The following is a 17,820-nucleotide window of genomic DNA, read 5'->3' as shown; positions in this document are numbered from 1 at the left end:
GTGTCTATAGTACTTATATAGAGAAGTGGCCGCTGCGCCCGCGTCGAGTGCCCGCTGCGAAACTATAAATCATAATCGGTCCATGCCATGGGGATGAATAAATACCGCTGTAATTGACTTTTGATTGCACTTCGATGTCTCTCCTTATTTAACTAGTTAAAAGAGACCAATTGATTTTGAAGAACAATACATCATTGTCATAAGTTATCTACATTATTTCATTACATGAATAAATTTTCTTATCAATAGAACGTATTGAGTACAGTTTTAATACATTATCCACTTTATGTAACTGTAAACTTTAAATGAGATCTATTAATGATTATGAAATTTAAATTACGACAGCGTTATGATTTAAATTATTATAATACAAAGATTGACATATATTATTAATATATATTTCATACATATGTATATAAATATATATGTAGCTTTATACATGAGCCACCACAGATAAGCGAGTTGCAATGAATAAGCCGACATACCTAATTATCATGACTAAGTAGACAGAAAATATCTCTAACAAGGTCCGACGACGGCGAATATCTTAATTATTGGATGTAACGCGATCCCCGGGACGTTCACATATCGGATGATCTTCTAAATCGCATCTATCGTCTCCAGGCGTGTTTTTGGTTGAGAGTCATCCATTCACGCCAATAGTCTTACAAATGGAACACTCATCACCTTTTTTTCGTGCAATTCGATACTCCATAGATTATACCTACTCGTGGACGGCGCTTTATCCCAAACCAGTTCCGAATAGAGTCGACACATCAACTTGCGAGGAGAATATCTAAAGTCGAGGTGACAATTGATTATGTGTCCGGCGGAGACAAAAAGGAGAATAGGTCGATTAGTTATGTGGTCCCGAGACGTAGGCCGCTGCCCGCTGGAGACAATAGATTGGTTCTACTTTATGATTCTATAAACGTTTATGTCCCTATAAACGGCATTTTAGCTTTCGGTCCGAGATTGTGATGTTATCACTTTCAGACAGGTTTATTATAAAAGTGTCTTGAGCTTCGGATATAAAAATTGCATTGAATCTTAAGATATAATGCACGTCCTCTATTATTTACTGCCTGCAAGAGAACGTCTATGAGCGAGAAGGCTTTGTTTCATTGGCTCAATTAAAGATGTTATATTTTTATATAAAAATAGATATAGAAACGTAGTTCTCTGTTTAAAGAAAAATGGAAGTTTTCATAGTAAAAAATATCTTTTATTATTACGAAAACTTAAACACGAAATTTTAGATTAGGGAAAGCTTAATTATTCGTGCTGTGCGTACATTAAGTAATTCGTAGAATTAAATAATGGGCGTAATATTATTCAACGATAGACTAAAGTTTAACAAAGCTACATGTGGGTGTTGAGACACCGTAATATTATAAAAATACCGTTATATTGTAGACAAATATAATATACCTATTCGATAGTTATTAACTTGAAATTACTTTAAACAAACGTTAAGTATTAGTTCTTACGTTGTCAAATGTTTGTGTTAGTTGAGACTTGTGCTCTAAAATTTTTTACATAGGCCTATATTTTTTATTTTATACTTCGGATAAGTATATATGTATATATAAGTGAATTATAATAATTATTAATTTTTACAATTGATTAATTTGTTAGTATCATAATCGTCGCATTTTGTAAAATTCAAACAAGACTTGAGAGATCTATATTAAACGTTTATCTAGAAAAAAATTGTTAGCCATTGATTTCATTGCGAAATTTTAAATCACGACTGACGTACAAAAACTATGAGATTACTAAGTGTCCGAATGTTTTTGGAAAATAAAAACCTGTAATCGCTCTACTGTGAACTGTGAAATTACACAAATAGTCACCAATGAATTGTCGTTTTTAGCATCATTTTATTCGACAATATTAGTAAGAGACGCATTAGAGGGTATTGTTCGTTATCATAGCGAAACATTATTATTTATTCTACAACAGTGTTTGTTATCGATTTTTAAATTAGACTCGAGTCCGCTATAAAATTTTATCGTTAGCACTTTAGCTTCACATAGTTGATTTCAACGAAGATTGAATTTATAATTGGGTAGGATATAATAGCATATAAAAAAACTATTTTAAAATAATTTTATGGATAAAATTGCTTATTTATAATATATTTGCATTTTGTATAGAAGGCCTATATCTTATTTATTTTTTTGATATATAAATTTTATTGTAACATTATAATATTTTGCAACAAAATGGCAAGAATTACGTATATGTAAGTTTAAGCTAAATACATATGTATTAATTTAAGTATAGTTATCCAATGCTCAAGAACTGCCATAGTAATTATTGAAGCGCAGCTGTTTCCGCCGTTTGGTGGGAGGAGTCAGTTTTTTTAATATACCACGACCATTGGTAGAAGACACGGAGGAATTACTTTAAATTCGCTGGGGACGTGTTGAAGGTGAAGAATGTCACGCATATGTTCTTAGCTGGAATTAGCTCGTTAATTTTTTTTTGTTTTTGCCCTAGTATTACAAATATGTACATGTTTTTATACAAAGGGATGTTTGGCTAAAACTAAATATATCACATTACCTGTTTCAAATATTTTAAATTTAGACCGAGTAGATTTCTTTCCGTTTCCGGATATAGATGTATAAAATATATATAATTGTAAACTTCTTCATTTATGCAACAATAACAAGTGAACAAGTATTTTTTATATTTGTAATTCTCAATAACATTAGGTTGTTTTACATGGAAATACGTTATCTTCTATTATTACTACAATTACGTCACTATTCTGAGTATTAATATTTTTAGAATTAATCTTACTTCATTTACAATATAATTTGTTATTGTGTATGTTGAGGTTTTAGTATTATGAGGATTATTTAATGCATTTAATTTTTGTCTATTATTTTTTATATTTTTAAGAATGAAGAAGAAATGAAAATAATAATAAATAATAATTCACTCCCTCGAATGGGATTGAACCCACACCCGTAGCGCTACAGTCACACCCTTGTGCCACTGTGCCACTATGGCCTCAATGCTGTCAAACATATAAAAAAATATTCATTTTAAAATACATAGTTTTTATTATATTGCACATACGATATGAATATTCATATGTAGAATCAACACTGTATTGGTATAAAATTTAATTACTTCCTCCAAACAACCGCAACGTTACCTGGGTGGTTCAGATCTTAGATAAGGTACATTTTTAATTATCCTAAAGGGCGGGCTTCTAACCCCTAATCTCTATTTTGATATACGTTTAAAGAACATCTGCGAGTTATTATTAGTCATTTCAAAAAATTTGTATACTTATCTTTTAGAGGGAAGGTCTAAAAGGCGCGCTATGATAAGTTTACGAGTGCGAAGAGGTTTTGCGATAACTTTTTTAGCTGTCATCAGTTATGTTTTAATTACAGTTATTGTTTTTCATTTAAATATTCTTTTTTATTTCATATAGTTAACCTATTTAAAATAATATTGCAAGTAAATATTAGATACAATATAAGACAAAGTTCTTAAAATCTAGACCTAATTAGGTCGCTTAAAAAATGAATTTGCGAAAGCTATGAAAATATACAATTAAATTTACTCATATCCACGCACTGTGCCCGTAATATTAAACCAGAAATTAATTTAAATAAAATAATATAGTCAAAAAGAATAGTATATTATAAGTATCGTCTCACGTCTGTGAAGAGTAAGAGTGTTAAAAACATTTGTTTTAAGATAAGTTCGAGTGGATGTAAAAATTCCATCGCCATAAGTCATGAAGGTGGGTTGTTAAAGAGTTGTTAACACACATACATACATACATATTTACGACGTCGTGTAGATGATTTGACATTTTGCGAACCAAAGATTATACGTTATTATAAGCATAAATAAGTTACTTAAGATAATAACCTGTGAGCAATTTTAGTTATCATTACGTAGAATAATAATATTCTATGATTAAATAAATGAACTCTTGACTACTTAAACATAGCGTCTATAATTAAGCTTCTCTTTTAAAGAACCCAAAGAATTGTATTTTTTTAATTAACTAACATATGTATAAAAAATTAAATAATTCGATATGATGATGGCAACCCCAAAAACTATACTTAAACATGAAATGGACTATTGTATTAATAATTTACTATTCACAAAGGCACCCATTTGCTTGATGAAATAAACCACAGTTACCAAATCTGGCATATGCGGGGACAAGGGGTTCACTTGTCACAAAAATATTAAGTGGGTGGAATTGAATATGGTGATGCGTACAGCTTACAATGCTTACTTCGTTAAAATTGGCCCGAGGTCAACGAAATATGTAGAGTCATCTATATTTTATTTACGTTGTGATATTTATTTTTGTTACACGACGTGTTTTTAGTTTCAATATTATTATTTACGTATCTCTCGTAGTTTTTAGAAAAATAGAAAATATCTAAAAGTTTGAACGCATCTGGATTTTCATATTTTTCTAAAAAGTATTTTTCTTTTTTAAGTGACACTTTAAAAATATCATTTTAATACCTAACACATGAATTTAATTTATGAATAAAACACTAAAAATAATAAAAAAAATCAAAATGACTAAGAAGATATTTAAAAAAACTAACTAAATAGCTCTACAGTATCTATAAGCGTTGGTCGGTGATACTATACGTATACGCTTAACGAACGCCGCCACAATGCTATGTTTTATTCTAGACTTTTTATTTCGGTCACGGCCCTTGAATTACGTAATTAGCTACTCATTGGAAGTTTCGGGGCGTCCTGCAGCTCTCAATATAATTAGCCCCTAAAAGATATAATAAAGAATTCTAAGGATCTCTGCCAATTTATGTGGTGGACGTATTGCGGTAAATATATAGTGTTTGGTTTTTGAAGGTATGCTTATGTAGTCAGGGTAAAAAGAAAAACTCGAAGAATTATTTATATTTACTATATCTGGTTAGACTTAAGGCGATACTAAATACTTTCACTAAGAATGTAATTTAAAGAAATATGAGTTTTGACGTTTTGATTGACGACTCCTTAAAATATGATAGAGGCTTCAAAATAAAAAAAATCCAGAATTCGTATATCGGCGTAAAACGGGGAGCAGAGTGTCTTAACACAAGGTCCCCTCTGGCTTCTCTGCAAGATAGAGCGTGAATCTGAAAAAAAAAATGAAATGTATTAAAAAACGTTGATTAGATGGCGTCTGTTTAAAAACACATTAAGTGCACTTGCTAAAAATGTAATAAAAATTTCAATTAACTACGAATAACAAGTGCAGCCTATCATTCATATGTTATTGTGAACGCTTCCCGACCCCGCTCCGTGCGCCCCACTAATAATATAAAGCGCATTTGGCATCATCACAATAGGTTAAAAAATGCGCACATAAAAAACACCCGCGGTTATCTATTTGTATCTAGTTAGAATTATATAGGCAGATGTTATTAATAATCCCTTCTGAAAACGCGCCCTCACGAACGTGCTCTCGAAAGTTTTATAAAAAAATATTTTTACCTGAACGTTGTGTTAAAGACAGTAGGATTTAAGTTAAATAAATAGCCGATGCCGAAGTTAAGTTTTACAAATTGTTTTTTAAGTTTACTAATGTGTTGGGGTAGAAATCTTTATTTGGAATGTAATCTTGTATGTCGCTCCTTAGGGTGCCATTACCTTATGGTTTTTGTTTATTTAAATACTGTTACGATTTTGAAACAAATAGTAATGCTATATTAGAATAACAAGACCATTATGGAACAGTGTGTGGAGTCAGGTTGCACGTGAAGACTGGGGGTTTAAATTCAATTTTAAAATAACTAACTCACTAACGTGCAATATTTTTTAGTTTTTCCATTTACCTATAAGTTTATTAATACTGTCACTTTAATTTAGTTTTTGTTTTATACAGTACCAAAAATGTCAGGTTCAAGTAATATCTAATCGAAAGCTCAAGAAGAAATGTAATTATTTTCACAAAAGCAAAATATTTATAATAAAATATTTCTTATATCTATTCTAATTAAAAGCTAGAAGTCATATAAATTATTACATTTTAGATCACAAAATGTGGCTTAATTAAGGTTTATATCTGCTGCTAGGATCCAGACATGTCTATATGCATCCCTTGTTGATTTTAACTTCGCCGCCTCAGCGTCTGTCTTTCTAACTTTATTTTTATACAATTATGTCAAAAATGTCTATGCGAAGTTATCGAATTACTTTCTAAGCTAAAAATTATGTGAAATCTATGTCTGCTTTTCTCCGCTCTGGTAAAAAGTCAAAGCGCAATGCCTTAGAAAGTGGGTGTCGGAGTGTCTTATCACTAGGTTCACCCTGCTTACTCTACTATTTACGGTATACAGCGTGAAGCTGAAAAAGAAAGGGATATTATAAACGTTTTTGTAATATTATACACCTATTTAATAAAAGGATAGCTTTAAAGTCTATTGTTTACGTTCATAGAAATTTTTACTTGTAATTTTGTGTTGCCATGTTATAAGAATATAGAGTTACAGTGCCATGTCAGCACCAGGTGTTGTACATAAACTAGTATGTCCACTTACACTACGTCTTCTGTGTTTAAGTACTTATAAAACTTTATATGAAGTTTTAATATCGTTCTCTTTATACAAGAATCACTTTCCAAGAAAAAGACACCTTTATATCACTTATCAAGTTACGTTATAATAATGTTATTAAAACTAACGATTGCGATGTTTTGTAATTTGTATATTATTATGGGTCCTTTTTTTGGAAATTATATATTTCATAAAATATATATAATAAAATATACATATTACGTCTGTATACTGTTATACATTTATTCTATTCCGTTCTCTTCTTTGATTTCGGTGTTCTTAATGTGCAAGTTGAATACTAATCATCTCCAATGCTATGAGTTTCAGTCAAAATACTGCCTTTATCTGTAAAATAAAAATTAGTATTTACAATATATAAATAACATAGTTTATTTAAAATAAATTGACAAGAAAATTTTCAATTGACCGAAAAAGTAGAGACATCTGATAGCTTAATTTTAATAACCAAAAACCAGTCGAGCCTAAATTTGAATGCACTACATTCAAATACCACTAAATACCCTAAACAATAAGTACCCACTGTACGGGAAATTCAACAGAACGACGTTGCCCAATAATTAATAATACTTGAAATATAATAAAACGAACACAAACGTCATACGATATTTTGACGAAGACCATGCAAGTAGCGAATAGTTGATGGCAACAAGTTGGAGATTTCCTGTTTCACCCATCTGCGTACACATCGCTTAAAAATATCGCATTACTTTTTGTATACAACCATTGAAAGCCGCGGATGTTTCTTCGGAGGATTTCGGGGTGCCTCTTTGTATTGAACCGCACAGATATTGAATCACAGGCCAATTAATGATTGTAAGGACTATGGGCGTGCTGCTAGTTCCGACCGGAAAATACAAATGAAGAATAGGTAATACGATATACAGCCACCTGTTCTACAAATATACTAAATACGTTTGCGAATATTGTTTGTTTTATATTTAAGTTTTTATTTTATTCTCAGGATATGATTTTATTGGAGAATGGAGATGTTATACAACAACGCTTGTTTGAACCTTTCAGGTTTCAGTGCGAGATCGTAATTCGCTCTGATACAAGATGGCGCTGATTTTGTATTTTATTTGTTTTCCGTATAAATAAATGAAATAAACCAGCTTCACGCTGTATCACGCACACAGCAGGGCAGGCAGAGGGAACCTAGTGTTAAAATATTCTGTTCCCCACTTTCTGCCAACTTCTGGAGGCATTGCGTGTTGAGTGGCAGAACTCAACGTCGCGCTTTGCCTCGACACCAGAGCGAAGAAATGGAAATATAAACGTAAATAAATATTTCACTTCCTCGAGTGGGGATCGAATCCACAACCGTCACGTTACAGTCACACCCTTGTGCCGCTGCACCACTATCACCATATTATTTACAAATTTTCATTATTTTACGTAAAATGGAAAAATATTTAATTAGATGACTTTATAAATTTTGTTATAGAATATTGTGAAGTCTCTTTGGTAAAAAACGATAATGCATGCACATAAAAAAACATATAATTTGATCGATTAGTACTGAAAATATATTTTGATTTGTTTTGTCGGTCTTATAGCTAACAATGTTTCAGCTTATTCAATTAATAGCGACACATTAACAATACAAACGTTAGCGGCACCAAATACAATAATTGCAAATTGATAATTGCAATAGCACGAACCAAATAAACTAAGTCGCGTCAAACGGACCACTTATTATGGCCAATAATTTATATGGGAGATGACATTTAATATCTCAGTTATTTATAACTGTAATAAAATAATGGAGTCGCAGCCTGTATATTGTACACTGTTTTAAAGTTATAAAATATTTTTACGATATATTTATTAGTAGTTTTATAATAAAAATAATAAAACTTATTTTTAATAGGTTGTGATTTTAATTACTGCTTTAATTTCAATTTCCGGTTTGAAAGAATGTTTTGTAAAACGAGATTCTACAACAGTCTTAAAAAAGATATTCTTAAAACAATATCGTTTTAAATTGAATACATTCTATAATATCCTTAAAAAAAATAATTATTTATCCTCTATATTCATCTAGGTTGACATGTGTCTAGCTGAACGCATTGTGGGTAAATAATACTTAAATAAATAAATAAGATGCACTTAGGGGAATTGTAAATCCCATTTGGGGTTAAATGTATCGCGGCGATAGGTTTCGACACCCGGCACACTTTGGCTTTTTAAATAGACGAAAATTATGAACTATATAAATCTGGCTATGCTTAGTATAAGACTTGGGAAAAAAATATGTTAAGATTTTATTCCACATGCTCAGAAAATTTGCATTCACTATTGAGATATAAAACACGGAATTTATACGAATCTTATCAATAATAAGGCTCTAAACTAACAACTGATAACCTTTTGAAGCGCAAAGGTGTACAAAAGCGTGTATAATTTGCATATATAATGTGTACATATATGAAAATATTCAACCCATCAAATATGTATCGGTAGATAAAATTATATGAATATAACATTTTAGATACAAAACAAAATGTGAGCTTTAACTATTTTGATCTCATAAGCTGTGTTGAATACACTCTAAAGAATTATAAGTTATTATAAGGTGAAATGTTTTAACATTCACTCCGGGTGACCAACTGAGCGGTGGACTATCATCAAACAGGATTTTGAGACTCACTGTCGGACTAGAGCCCTGATTACACCAGCGCTTGCCGCGTCGGCTAAGCTTTGTATATGTGCGTTTTGATTGCGCAGCTTTTATATGTAATCCTGTATTTTTGTATGGATGTTAGTTTGTTTTTATAATATTTACTTGTAAATATCAGAAAATATTTAGGAGAAATATTAAGAAATGAGCCAGTCGTGGCCAAGATTTTATATTTTCATTCTGGTGTCGTAGTAAAGCGCGGCGTTGATATCCGCTACTTCCAGAACCACTGGTAAACCAAATGCAATACCTTCAGAATTCGATATATGAAAAGGAAATGGAAGTTATTTTGGTACATTTCAGGTATATATCGAGATTTTACCACAATCATAAGTGTTGATGGTGTGAAGACAAAAGATATAACAATAATTTCATACCAAAAAAATATTTTACATATAAAAAAAATGTATTAAAACATAAATTAGACATTTTAGACCAATGAAACATGAATTATTCTAGTAATATATATTCCCCAACTATCACAGTAGTAAATTTTAAATGCGGCATTTTCACCCGACGCTAGTGTGATAGGATAGATAAAACGTCCGTTTAGTCCCATAACATATTGAAATTTATACTTTTAATTTGTTCTAAGCTAATAAATATTTGTGTTACAAATGTGACATATTTGCATTTCAATCCATGCTTAACTTGTAAATTACCCTAGTCCCGTGAATTATACATATAACTTTGGATTACTGTGCTTATTAAATTAAATAATCATTTTACGATGCGCAGCCGATTTTACTTATTGATTTGACATTTAAATAAATATACGAAGATTATGAAAAAATACACTTGTGGGTTCGTTAACCCGAAACGAGGCTTGACTTCCGATACTCAGAATTATTATCTAGCTCGAGAGGCTTAAACATGTTATATTATTAATATTTCAATTACATTTTATTATAACTATTTTACATTAAAGCGTAAGTTCCTATTACATCCCGGAACAACAAAGGCTTATTAGAACAGACCTATTTATTATAATATCTATCTATTACATTAAATTTAATGATGGAGTCTCATATCCGAGTAATAATAACAAGTAATAATAATATATTTATGATTTATTAATGTTGAATATTTTAATAGCAAGGACCTTTTAATTACGATCATATTACTTGAGTTGTTCGTGTAATAAAGTTCAGATCTGTCTCAGCACACCTACGGCCTACAAGCAAAGGGATATGCAAATGATAAATAACTGAAACGTTTATGAGGACATAAATCGGTGTGGTCATTTTGCATTGAGATGCGTTGCGTAGCGGCCCCTATAAAACAACGCATTGGAGTACCGCCACGTTGTGACGGGCCGAAACTGCGTGAGCGTGCGGTGCTGGCTTTCAACTGGTTCATTAGTATACTAGTGGCCAGACCGCGGTTTCGTCTACTTGTACTAATTATTTATTTTTTTAGGTAGCATCACTCTGTATCCCGCATATAGCACGGTAGGTATTTATGCCTCCGAGTGGGAATCGAACCTATAACCGTCTGATTTGCACTCATATACTTGTACCACTGCAAATTATTTATTTAATAATCTGAATTGTTTGCATGTATTTATGGCCATGGTTTGGTTCACGTTATCAAAATTTACATAAGAATTTTTGAAATTTTAGACAGTTTTAAATATATTTTCTAAAACTTTTACCATTGCTAAGTCATTCAGTTTATACTTTATCAAAATATTTTTTTATAATTACCTCTCGTCATATTGATCTAGGAGGAAAAAGATAGAGGATGTACCCGTGTAAGTCGGAGTGTGTCAAATCAATGAAGTGGCTTAGGCGTGAAATAATAACAGACAGACAGGCAGGCCGACAGACAGAATTACTTTCGTATTTTAATATTAGAAGGCTTTTATAAAATTTTATATAGTTTTATATATTTATGTTTTGTAATAATTATTATATATTTATACAACGTCATCATATTCAGCTGTATTTTGAAACAATCAAGAGTTCATTGATTGCACGCGATGGTGTCAGGTTCAAGTACATACTTGTATGTACGTAGAAAACTTAAATTAAAAATAAGTATTTCTCTGGTGTCTTACATAAAGATGACATTTTTCTTAATATTCATCGTCTCTAAGTTAGCAAATAATAAATTGAATTGACATGTACATTACAAGCGATGTGTGGGACTAAAAATCTGTACTGTTCTAGATACTAGATACTATGGTCGTAGCTGGGCATGGCTTAACGGTCCTCGGACGAGCTAAAGTAATTTGACCTGAGCGGCCAGATAGAAGTTATGGGTTCAATATGTTTTACGTATGTATGGGTAAAAAATACACTCTATTAGGTAACGTTTAAAAAATTATTTTATCGTTTATTATTTAAAAAAAAAACTTTTGTTTCAGAAACATGTTATCTATTATTTTAAGTTACTCAGCCTAATTTTTAACAAAAAATCAAATTGTAAAGGTAACAAAAAATAAATATTTAATAATTAAATAAAAACCAATTTGTAAATTCGTTGTGAGCACACTGTACAGCGTACGCGTCCTTTCCCGCGCTATCGAACTCAAAGCCGCCGCCATGTTTGCATTTCGATCTGCGAGCAACCTGTGTTTAAGTTGACTCGGGAATTATATCGCAGCGATTAGTGTAATAACTGGTTGGCTCAATGGTTTTTCTTGTTTCATACTGGACCATGTGCTCCGCATGCATTGAATCTCGCCCGTCGATTACAAGGACGGCCCCCATTGTCTTCCCTGAAAATATTGATTGTGGTTATCTTTTTATTGTGTTCTTCACAAGGTATTTGCTAGTAATTATAATATTAATCTGTTTTTAAAATTAAAAATGCTATCTTTACAGTACTATTACGAACATTGCTTGCTTGAAAATATTATCCTAACATTAAAAGGATGAAGTAATTAAAACAAAAGATATACTACTGTACTGTTCACCTAAAACAAAATTCCCATAAATCTGAAGCGTTGAAGAACATAAACGGATGATGACTATAATATAATCGCAGAGCATATTATTCAAAAACCACTTGCACTATATCATAATTACGCGGCTAATGCACGTGGGTTCTGAAAGATTTGCGTTCGTACGTACGGTTAGTTCGTGTAATAATGTAGTAGTATTACATACATACATACATACATACATTCGTATCGTAAATATTGATTGTGCATGTGCATTCTACATGTACATGTACAGTGCACATGTACATGTACAGACAGGCGCATGTAATTGCGTGTGCCGAACGCAGCTTTTACACAACTAGTTGCAATACCACCAAACGCGAAGCAATCGAGGATTAAACAATTTTAAATCTTATCGACATAGTAATAAAAGTCGGTAGCCGCTGAAATATGTAGAGCTGTCCGACGGAATGCAGCGAGACATTAATGTGTATTTATTGTACGCGTCCTGTAATGTTTTTATCTGTTTTCGAACGATTTGATGTGATGTTTAGAATTAGAATATAAGGCAAGCGCTTTATATTAAAAGAGACATTTTAATTTTGTTTTTTGTTTATTTAGGCAACTCAATTATAGATTAAATGGGATGTTTTGAATCTTTTATGGTTCTTAAAAGAATTGTAAATGTGATTCCTAATTTAGAAATATACTCCATTATTCATGAGCGTTATCGAGTTAAATAGATGTAGATATTAATAATAATTATTAATATTTATTGATAACAATGGTGGCTAGTACAAAATAAATTTAATCAAAAAGCCACGAGTTAAAATTTTATAAAAATTAAAAACTCATTAAAAATAAAGACAACTCATGTAGTTAGTACTTCTTTTATTTTAAAAATAAAAGTATTTAAAATATTATAACCAACTTATTGTTTTGCGAAGTACCTGCAGCTGTCGATCTATTAATACATTATAAATACAGGTTATGTTTATTGAAGTATCCTTAATTATAAAGCCGCTATAGTCGATAATGGAAGACAAGCATGAAGTCTATTTTACATATTTTAATAATGATCTATCTCATTATTTAGTTTAACCATGTAAAAATATTTTACAGAATTGTTCTTATATTTTTATTATTCTTCAATATATTTTTTATATAATAAAAATATATTTTAATTTTGATTTCAGCTTATGAAAAATATGTTTATCTCATGGGTTCCTCGTGGGAATTTTTGAAAATTATATTTATTTTATTTGCATTTCCTCTCATTTCATTGAAATTGAATAATAAGTATTTATGTATTAGATATAATATCAAAAATCCCCATGGATCTCACATAATATGCTAAAAAAATTTACTCAAAGTCTTGAAGCTCAAAATGATAGTTTTTTTTATATTTTTTCTCGTAAACAATAAGGTGTCATAAAAAGAATATCCAGATATTTTTTGTAAATAAAGTTTGATATAACTTTAAACGTTCATTTTGATATAACTTTAAAACTAACTGACTAACTTTAACGAGAAAAAACTGAAAATTTTGTCCTTCCACCTGTTAGCATATACCGCTGGCATTTTGTTTGTAATTGTAATGGTATACCGAAGGTCTCTATGAAAATACAGTTCTGTGGAAACTTTTGTTAACTGAAATGTTTATTTTGACCAGACCAGCGGTATTCTTTTTCTTTTGTCAATGCGGTTTAATTTTTTTTTATATTGTTAACTGGTTACTGTAAACTCGTATCACTTCAACAATAATTGAATAATTTAGCATGTTTCAAGTGAGTGCTGGGTATTAAATTTACATAATTGTATGGAATTTCCATTGTATACTTATACTTGACTTATTTATCTATATGTGAATTGAAAAGAAATAAATTTAGCTTCCATCTAAGTAAATATCTACTTTAAATTCGTTCGCATTTAGGTGAGTATAGTAGTAAATGCTAAAATTCAGAATGCTAAAACTTTTAAATGTAAATATGTAGAATATTATAATATTTTTATTATTATAAGACTTTTACTAAATTAATTTATTGTTTTTTTTTTAAATTTGTAATTATAATTAAGACAGGACATTCAATAATTTTATACATCACTATTTTTACTTCCTCCTAATATAACTAAATAAATAATATAACTACATAACACCATAAAGGAAAAGTAACAAACATTGTTTCCGTTTCGACATTGAATGTCATGCTTTTAAAAATGTATTTTGTTTGTTTATTTTCCGACAAAAGAAAATATCAGTATCAACCTTAGAATTTTTCGTAGAATCATTATTTGTTTATTCCCACCAAAAGAACGTCTGTCTTATTATACTTGTCATCTAAAAACGGAATGTCTTTGATCAATGCGTATTCTAAGGAAGAGTAATTATTTTCATATATGAATCGTCGCCTTCAAAATAATGGTTAGTGCTATGTTAGCGTTTTGAATGTTGCTTTGCCAATTAGCGCCATGTTTTCGTATCGCATACTTTAAATTCTGTGTATGTTTATTATTTCAATTTGGGCTAAAGTAAATTATTTAAAGCTGATATGATAATAAATTAATTTATATGTACTACCACGTTAAAATATCTATTTTCGCGTTTAATATATTTAAATTAACCGTTTACCTAAGAATGACTAAGGTACCCATAAAGTCTCATAATTCGTTTTGATTTATTAAAACTAGTTCAAATATCGTGAGTACAAGAATGTAGTTTGAATCTCAGTCTTTTGTCTCAATTAAATTAAGTGTTCCCGACTTCCATTGGCCGATGACTTGCGATTGAATCTGAGAGATGACAACCTTTGACGGGCCCTAATTGATCCTGAATGAATCTTCACAAAGTGGGCCATGTCATAACGGTCGGTTGGGAATGGTTGTTTTTCTATTACCTTTTATTAAAATGCTTTCAATATTTTAATTAACATACTTATGTATAATTTAATTTGTGTTAATAATATTTTTTGTATAACCCATCATTACAAGTTATTCAGAAGCATATTTAAATCGCATCTTTTCAAAAAAAAATATATAATTGACAAGTTGATGATAATGATTCTAATTTTTGAATACCATCAGCATAAGTAGAATTGTCAAGTAACAAAGCTTAATGCGGCCGAACGAGCAGGAAGCGATTACAGTATTCGGAGGTGTCTCGAGACTGTTTTAAATCCATTACCCTCAGATGTCGCACGGCAATTTTCCAGTAGCTGGCCGCGGCCACACACAGCTCTGTGTCTAAAGAGCTAATAACTATTATCCGGAACAGTTGAGCGCAGTGCGTCAGTGAAAATTATGATTAATATCTGTTTAGCTAACGGTATCTAAGAGCATCTCGTCTGAAACGGGAGAGTCTCGCACGCTCGCGCTTTCTGCGTCCACCATTATTTTATCTATTGAATTGGTTAAAGGGCAACAATTAAGCGATGTATATCTCCAAGAGATGATGAACGGGTGGTAGACACACGAATTTCTACTTTCGTTTACGGAATTTCTTTGTTGTGAACTATAGCTGCGTCGGTTTATCTCGGTATCTCGGACAACTTACTAGTTGACTCTGAAGGCGATTGGTTAAAATATTTTGATAGATGCTGATAATTTAATTTTAACTTTTACTTTGGGAAACGACATCTCTATTCTTTGGTTTTGATAATAGATTATAGTGGAATGTTATTTTTACTGTAGACATATGAATACATTTGAAGTAAATACTTATGTGATAAGAAAAATCTTTGGATCATATGATTTATCTCAATTCTCAATATTAGATTTTGCTATCTTGACACGCTTAAAAGTTGACCGATAACATAGAAAATGTCGATTTGTGTATTACTACTGCTTATTTGTGTATTTTTCAACTATTTAATACCTACTTACCAATATAGATGTATCCTATTTATTATAAGTATTAATTAAGTTGTTGAGAATCAGGCTATGTAAGGTTTAATTGTAATAAATCGAATTTTCTACACAATTGAATAATAAAAAAAATATGGCAGATCACTCCCCCGAATAGAAATTGAACTCGTAACTTTCGCGTTTGCAGCAAGACAAGTGTGTCGCTGTTCCACGACGGCGTCTAGTTTATTTGTTGAACTGTACCGTTTATTTGTTTGCTAAACATAGTTATAAGTAGGTATATTTAAGCTTAAACTTCCAGATACCTAGATGATTCCACAGACTTATGTTATTATATAAAATTCCACATCTAAAGCAATTCAGTTCCGTTAAATAAAATCGAGATTGAAGAGCGGATCTCTCATTGAATAATGACGTAACTCTTAAGTTGATTTCATTATATTGTATCTTACACTTTAAGTTTATAAAGATAATAATCGTATGAAGTCATATAAAGTTATTACTTTCATTAGTAATAGACGACCAATAAAACATGGAAGTCCCTATAACTGTGTACATAAGGGTTACAATTCATATGCGTTTGTTACGCTGGTGGTACCTTGGGAACCCGGTCCCGCGCTAGGCGGCTTGGTGCACTGACAGCCCTCTATTTAATAATAGTTCTCCGCAGATTATCTTGAGCGTCCGCCCTAAGCGAGTTGGTAGCTGTCCGCCGTCATTATGCAATTGAAACTTAGTGAATTATTACGCACGATAATAATCTACATAAATAAATAAATGCAACCCGCCGCTCTCTGCCGCCGCTCTCTGGGCGGGATCTAAAAACTCTTTCTTGCAGGATGCTGTAGGTAATCGTTTTACCTGAATGCGCTATTAAATTGTTAGATAAGATTTATGGTAACGGAACCGAACGGATTAAATGTCTTCTTTAAGTAAGCTGCCACACCGTTGACTACATAAGTGGCAACGTTGATTTATTTTGATAGCTTGATGTGTTTGATTATATTATTTATCGTTAGGTAATTCCTTATAAACTTTACAATCTAAATATCTATGACTTAATTATACTTCACTTAATTTTTTATTTAGTCCAGAATATAACTAAACTCGCAAAACTGCTACGAAGAAAGCAAATTATGAAACCACATAGGAATAGCATTGAACAAAACTCATCTCGTAAACATATATTATCGAGGAGCAAAACAAACACGATGTAGACACGGCACGGCTGAGAAATGACGGCGCGCACGCACGTCCGTCAAGAGACGCGTCGAGTGTCCTTCACTTACGAGTATACGTCACGTCAGTGGTACGAGAGCCGGTGACTATCGCCGTTTGACAAAGTTGACTGATTGCGAAGCCTGTTCTATTGACTGCTTCATCAAACAACTCTAATTACCAACAATTTTTAATTACTTTAATTATTTCGTTTCGAGATTTCATTCAATGAGCGGAGGTAGGCCGCTAATGGGTTGAGGATTACATTTCTAAGAAAAAATATCGGGTTTGAGATTGAATTTCTCATAAGTCTGATCTTATCATTTGTATATTAATATTAAAATTTTGATTGAAATTAATATTTCATACATCCTTGTTTTTGCCAATTTTGCCAAATTGACAAGAAGAAATCCATTTGAAACATTTCCTACCAGATCAGGCAAACAAAAATACAATAAGTAATGTAAGCTGGACCCTCCACTGACGTCATCGTCATCATTGTCCCTTCTATTTTTATTATATAAAACAATCATATTATAATAACCAATTTATAAAAACCTTAATTATGTTAAACTATATTTTTTAGA

Source organism: Heliconius melpomene, chromosome 18 (assembly GCF_056956725.1).
Source record: "Heliconius melpomene rosina isolate 202511_hmr_F chromosome 18, ASM5695672v1, whole genome shotgun sequence".
Taxonomy (NCBI): domain Eukaryota; kingdom Metazoa; phylum Arthropoda; class Insecta; order Lepidoptera; family Nymphalidae; genus Heliconius; species Heliconius melpomene.
Note: the sequence above shows the minus strand (reverse complement) of the source record.